This window comes from Cygnus olor, chromosome 2 (assembly GCF_009769625.2).
Source record: "Cygnus olor isolate bCygOlo1 chromosome 2, bCygOlo1.pri.v2, whole genome shotgun sequence".
In the NCBI taxonomy this organism is placed as follows: Eukaryota; Metazoa; Chordata; class Aves; order Anseriformes; family Anatidae; genus Cygnus; species Cygnus olor.
Genome location: NC_049170.1, coordinates 83,243,225 through 83,250,633, shown reverse-complemented (window position 1 = coordinate 83,250,633; position 7,409 = coordinate 83,243,225).

Genomic DNA, 7,409 nt, shown 5'->3' with positions numbered 1-7,409 from the left:
TTCATGACTATAATCAGCTGCTTCACACTTCTCTCAGCACTGCAGCTGAGGTGTCCAGCTACTAGAAGTGGCCAAAAACAAATTCTTTTTTGTATTTCACAAGAAAGTTGGGAACTTTATTCTTACCTTGATTTCAATTTGAAGCAAATCAAAAGCAGATTTTTTTCAAGATTTCCTGTACACCAGAAAGAATAGTTCAACTACTCTTAACAAATAAATATGTAAAGCAAATTTTAGCAATCTGAAAGCTAACAACAGTAGTAAATGTGATCTTCCCTGAATAGATATAATGTTAGGGCTCTAGAGTAACCTTCCAGGATGACCGTGTAGAGCAATAGACCTGGGAAGATAATTTCAGTCTTTTTAGCAACTGGTTTGGCATGAGACTCAAATAAATTATTTCCATCCTTATCAGTTTTATGACTAGATCCTCCCACAGCTGCAGTGCCTTACTGCAGTCTGTCTCCCATTTTGTTATTCCATGCAATTGGTGGTAATCACATAGATTGGCACAATGATTGCTGATGGGTAGAAATGAGATTTGGCCATGATTTGCATCACATTGCAACTGAGACATAAATTAGTGTAAAAGAAAACACACTGAAAAGCTAGTGAGTTTTGTGCCCTAACATCCCATTTTACATCCAAAGCCATCAGATACTCACTACTACAACATTACCTAATACATTGCTTCATGTAGAATGGAGGAATACACTTGAGAGATTGAAACAAGAAGCCTGGAAACAGAGAGATGTCCTTGTGAGGATCAAAGGCCCCTGGAGCTGCGGACATCTCAGCCACTGGCTAACGTACTTAGCATTTGTATCTCAGAAGCATGGACACTGAAATTCTAGTAACTGTCTGTTTTCAAACTGGAAGAACTGTGTATAGCAAAAGCTCTTCAAAATTGGAGAATTTTGAAAAAAGGCTTCAAAAACTTCTGATGTGGTTGGATACTCAAATATAGAAAGTTGCTCACCTGCTCCAGCTCTGTTTCAGTCTTACAGATGATAAATATGGAAGGGATGTTGGTATGGAAGAAATGTTGTCATTTTAGCATGCAGCTCTATTCATGCTGACGTGGAGGAATGGAACTATTTTCACACACATGACATATGCTACTGATCTACACAGTACTGGGGCAGGTCCAGGCCCTTCCATACCCAGAAAGAATGAAGGGAGAGACCTGCTCTTGTTCCCTTGTCACCCTCCTCCCCCACCCCCTCACCCCATACTAGTTTTATTTGGAAAATTTCCCATCAGTTCTATTTTCTATTCATGTGTTTTTTTTTATAAACACCGTTTGAAATATATGTGAGTAGGCAAAAAATATTATTTTTTTTTAGTGTGGTTCTTTAATTAATTTAGGAAATTATTACAATTGTACATAAGCATGTTACTTAGTTGTATAATTGCAGCTGCAGTGTTAATTCAGGACAATTTAATGTGGATAATGTAGTGCAATATGGTTTGTTTATTTATTTATTTATTTATTTATTTGTCAGATTGTGCCTATTACCAAAGAGCTGAGCGGTGCAGTCAATACAACAGAGGGAAAGGATGCCATCCAGAGGGACCTAAACAGGCTGCAGAAGTGGGCCCATGAGAACCTAATGAGGTTCAACAAGGCCAAGTGCAAGGTGTTGCACTTGGGCTGGGACAATCCCAGGTACTTATATGGACTGGGAGAAGAAGAACTCGAGAGCAGCCCTGAGAAGGAGGACTTGGGGTACTGATGGACAAGAAGCTGGACATGAGCCAGCAGTGCACACTTGCAGCCCGGAAGGACAACTATGTCCTGGGCTGTATTAAAAAAGGGGTGGCCAGCAGGGAGAGGGAGGTGATTGTCCCCCTCTACTCTGCTCTTGTGAGACCCTACCTGGAATACTGCATGCAGGCCTGGGGCCCCCAGCACAAGAAGGATGTTGAGCTCTTTGGAATGGGTCCAGAGGAGAGCCACTAAGATGATCAGAGGGCTGGAGCACCTCTCCTATGAAGAAAGGTTCAGGGAACTGGGTTTCTTTAGCTTGGAGAAGAGAAGGCTCCATGGAGACCTTATTGCGGCCTTCCAGTACTTGAAGGAAGCATATAAACAGGAGGGGGAACGCATGTTTATATGTATTGATACTGATAGGACAAGAGGGAATGGTTTTAAACTAAGACAGGGGAGACTTAGGTTCAAAATTAGAAGAAAGTTTTTCATTCGGAGGGTGGTGAGGCACTGGAACCAGTTGCCCAGAGAGGTTGTGGATGCCCCACCCTGGGAGGCATTCAAGGCCAGGATGGATGCAGCTCTGGGTGGCCTGCTCTAGTGGTTGGCAACCCTGCCCAGAGTGGGGAGGTTGAAACTAGTTGATCTTTAAGGTCCTTTTCAACCCAGGCCATTTTATGATTCTATGTTTCTATGACTATCCATAAATTTTCTGATGTTAATTAATTACAGAGAAATGGTGTTAAAATGGTACTGAAATATCTAAGTAGTGCCTTTTTTTTTTTTTTTTTTGGTATGAAGTGAAAAAGAAATTTAATGGATTTTAACATAATGACAAGTGACCCATAACTCATCTTTAATCATTGCTATAACTGTTAACAGCGTACAGCAACAACTCTGCTTCAGATGATCATTGTAATTGTATACAGTAACTTTTTTTATATATATATATATATATATATCAAGCATGATCTGAGAGCAAATAACTGCAAGAGCAGTGGCTCTTGAAACTCTTACTCTTCAGCAGTTTGGCACAATATCATAAATCATTTTTTTCCTGTAAGTAGTAATCTATTCAATGATGTGAGCTGGATGAGATTTCAAGAGGAAAGGCTATTAAAGGCAACCTGTATGCAGAGGAAATGTTAGAGGTTGCTATGATTCTTTACAGTAAGAACTAGGTAAACACTGTCATTTTCACTTAAGGTCATGCTATATGTAGTAGGTAAATGAGAAAATAAAAAATGGTAAGGCAAGGAACCAGCTGCAGCTGAAGTTTGAATTCTTTATACTTTTCAGTGTGGCATAAATTAAAGCATTTCATTGCTATCATATGATTCTTTTTCTCTACTTCTTTTTGCAATTGTTCATGCTTTTTGACAGGCCAGATGATCTAATATCTCCCTTATTGTTGAATGCGCACCTCTAGACTTTTTAATTACCATTTATTCCTGTTCTTTGGGTACTCACTTATCTGTCTAGGTATCTAAGCCTAAAAGCTAGATTGACAGAAACTCCATTCAGCTGATGCTTGACCTGAAATGTTAAAGGCATCTCACTGTTTAAACTTAAATTCACTACCACAACAAGAAATTCTTCTTACCTGAGAGGTCTGGAACCTTTCTTGGATAGCAAATGATGTGTTTTGCCTTATCTGCTTTTATTCTGTAGCTCAGTGGCTGGAAAATTTGTCCAAAATAAAGCTAGGTCTCCTTGTCTGTCAGGGAAATGTTTTCACCATTAGACTATGTGGTCATGATCTTTCTTTCTTTCTTTTTCTTTTTTTTCTTTTTTTTTTTTTCCCATTCCTGTGTCCCAGTCACAAATTATGACATCTTCAGCAAGAGGACTGAATGAACCTCTAGCACATAGTTCTGGATAATAGTAAAGCTGGTAGGTGTCACACTCTCAGAAGGTAAGATCATATGACACATAACTGACCATCAATCTATAAAATTAAGAGAAGTCTCTTTGATTTTGGCTGGAAGGATTGAGCCTCCTGATTTCTTAAAGAGGAGCCTGTGGTGCACAAGTAGAGTCATCAGGACAACAAAACTGAAGTTGAAGATAGACTGTTCCTGCAATCTGAGACCATGTTTGCCCCGTTTCATCTCTATCAGGGCCCTGAGTGTGAAAGCAAGCCTCAGTTGCCTCATGTCATAGTGTACCATACTATGGAAACTTGATCATTATACCCAAGAAGAAGTCAGTGTCTTATTAACCCAGTTGAGAAATTAATGTCCTATAAACAAAAAAAAAAGGTTTGCTTCACACATCCAGAATTTTATCTTTCTTCTTATTTCTACCATTTGACAGTTTAGTGATAGAAGCCTCCATCTGAAGACAGAGAGAACTTTTTTTGATTACATCCACATTTGGGTTCCATGTTGCCACTCAGCTGGAGGAGTCCACATGAATGTATTTTGCAGCTCTCTGCCATAAAAGTGAGGTGTTGCTGTCATTTCTTCACTCAATACGCAGCTAACTGATGATTGCCAGAAACTGTAAGAACATAGACTTGCTAATGTGATACCCATCTATAAGGAGGGTCATAAGGAGGACCCAGGGAACTACAGGCCTGTCAGCATGACCTTGGTGCCAGGAAAGGTGATAGAGCAGGTCTTCTTGAATGCAATCACGCAACATATGCAGGACAACATGGGGGATCAGGCCCAGTCATCATGGGTTCATGAAAGGCAAGTTCTGCCGGACCAGCCTCATCTCCTTCTATGACCTAGTGACCCACCTAGTGGATGAGGGAAAGGCTGTTGATGTAGTCTACCTAGACTTCAGCAAGGCCTTTGACATGGTCTCCCACCGTATTCTCCTGGAGAAGCTGGCAGCCCATGGCTTGGACATGTATACTCTTTGCTGGGTTAAAAACTGGCTGGATGTCCCAGCGAGTGGTGGTGAATAGAGTGAAATCCAGCTTGTGACCGGTGGAACACCAGTGGTGTTCCTCAGGGGTCGGTGTTGGGGCTCACCCGCTTAACATCTTTATTAATGATTTAGATGAGGGAATTGAGTGCACCCTCAGTAAGTTTGCAAAATGACACCAAGCTGGGGAGAAGTGTTGATCTGCTGAAGAGTAGAAGGCCCCGAAGAGGGACCTGGACATGTTGATCGATGGGCAGAGGCCAATGGGATAAGGTTCAACATGGCTAAGTGTCAGGTCCTGCACTTTGGCCACAACAACCCTATACACACTGCAGGCTTGGGGGCAGAGTAGCTGGAAAGCTGTGCAGAGGAAAAGGATCTGGGGGTGCTGATTGATGCTCTCCTGAACATAAGCCAGCAGTGTGCCCAGGTGGCCAAGAAGGCCAATGGCATCCTGGCTTGTATAAGGAATAGCGTAGCCAGCAGGACCTGGGAGGTGATCGTTCCCCTATACTCTGCTCTGATGAGGCCACACCTCAAGTACTCTGTTCAGCTTTGGGCTCCCCAGTACAAGAAGGATATTGAGGCCCTGGAAAGTGTCCAGAGAAGGGCTATGAAGCTGGTGAAGGGTCTGGAACACAAGTCTTATGAGGAGTGCTGAGGGAACTGGGGGTTGTTTAGTCTGGAGAAGAGGAGACTCAGGGGAGACCTTATTGCTCTCTACAACTACCTGAAAGGAGGGTGTGAGGAGCTGGGGGTTGGCCTCTTCTCACGGATAACTAGTGAAAGGACTAGAGGGAATGGCCTCAAGTTGCACCAGGGGAGGTTTAGGTTGGAAATTAGGAGACATTTCTTCTCAGAAAGAGTAGTCGGGTATTGGAACGGGTCACCCAGGGAGGTGGTGGAGTCACCGTCCCTGGGGGTGTTTAAGGAAAGGTTGGACGTGGTGCTTAGGGACATGGTTTAGTGGGTGACTTGGTAGTAGAGGAATAGTTGGACCAGATGATCTTAGAGGTCTTTTTCAACCTTAATGATTCTATGATTCTATGTAAGAAATACAATTTCTGTACAGATGCTGTTGCACTTTTCCCTCAGCATTTGCTATCTCAGGCTAACACAAACAGCGAATTAAACTAGATGGGTCATTTGGTCTACCTTCTCACGGTGATTCCTTTTATTTGGTAATACTATACTGTATTTGCCCACAGCAAAGCAATAGAGAAAAAAAGTATTTTATTCTCTGAGTAGGGCTTGCAGGTTTGTAGTTGGTAGACTCTGAGCAAATCACACTGCTGCATTTCCACCTTCACTGTTTTAATGATGTCCTGCCAAATTTATTCAGCAGACAGAATTGACAGCAATGTTCAGGATTCCCATTGATGAAAGCCATCTATGTCAGTCATTGTGTTCTAGAAGTGGTACAGAGTCAAAGTTCATTGGACGTGTCTTTAAGCTCTTTAACATGCAGACTAGTGTTTGCTTCTGTGATGGTTTGCTTATAAAGTACCATTAGTACTGTTTATCCCAAAGAGACTGAGAAAAGATGCAGAACAGATGATGTGGGCCAAGCACTAGTAAAAATAAATTCAAATGGACTGTTCAACACTGCCTTCTTCCCTCTGTTGTTCTACCAGCTTAATTTTCTGACTGAACTTGCGTATGTCTGACTGCCATAGAATCACAGAATCATTTAGGTTTGAAAAGATCTTCAAGGTCATCAACTGTCAACCTGACCTACTGAGTCCCATCACTAAACCATGCCTTTTAGTGCCATGTCCACAAATCTCTTAAATACCACCAGGATGGGGACTCCACCACTTCCCAGGCAGCCCATTCCAGTGTTTCACCACAATCTCTGAAAAGAAAGTCTTCCTAATATCAAATCTAAGCATGCCCTGGTGCAACTTGAGGCCATTTCCTCAAATTCTATTGCTTGTCAACTGAGAAAAAATAGATGGACACCATGACACATGACAGAAGTTCTTTGGAAGAAGCTCTTGAGTTTTCTATCTTCAGTAAAACAGATATAGCCTGTCTTATTTTCATTAAGATGTCTCAGTGATGCAGCAACGTGTTTTGCTGGATCACAGTCTTTTTTTTCTGACTTTGAGTGTCAGCATTTCTTAAAGGCTTCACCTTCTTTTTTCAATTTTAGAAGCACTTCTTTGTAAGTGTACTATGTATTTACTGTATATACCTGTACACTGAAATGTAAGGAGGAAGTACCTTCTACACCCACAGAACACTGCCAGGATGGAATCAATTTTGTTCCTTTGCAAAAGGTATCCATCTGGAGATGCAGATTAAGCAATCTGTATAATTATTTTCCTGTTCCATGATAAACCTGGAGGGTGCATGAGACATGGCATGGTATTATCTAAGATATTAAGAATGTTATTAGAAAATTTCTAGTGCAATTTACTTTTGTCAGCTAATGAGAAGTAATGCTAGTCCCTGAAATCAGTGCAGGGTTTATGTATGGAATTAACCTTAACAGAACATGTACTTCATCAGGAAAATTTAACACAAATTAAAATCAGCTTTATTCTAAAAACACCTATTTGTATTTCTCAATCTACTCTATTAGTTACAAATTGTCTCTAAATAGGTATGGATTTCTTTGAAAAACTGTGCCCTTTCCTCACTGGTGCATAGTCAAAGTGAATTACTGCAAGCATTTTATAGCAGCCAATGTTTCAATTAGTACTTTACATTTTTAACTGGTTTGTCAATTTACCTTATTGTATTCTTCATCTGTAGTAAGTGTTCATTGACTTCTATTCCCATTTATTTTAATATATAAATAAAATAAATAATTTAT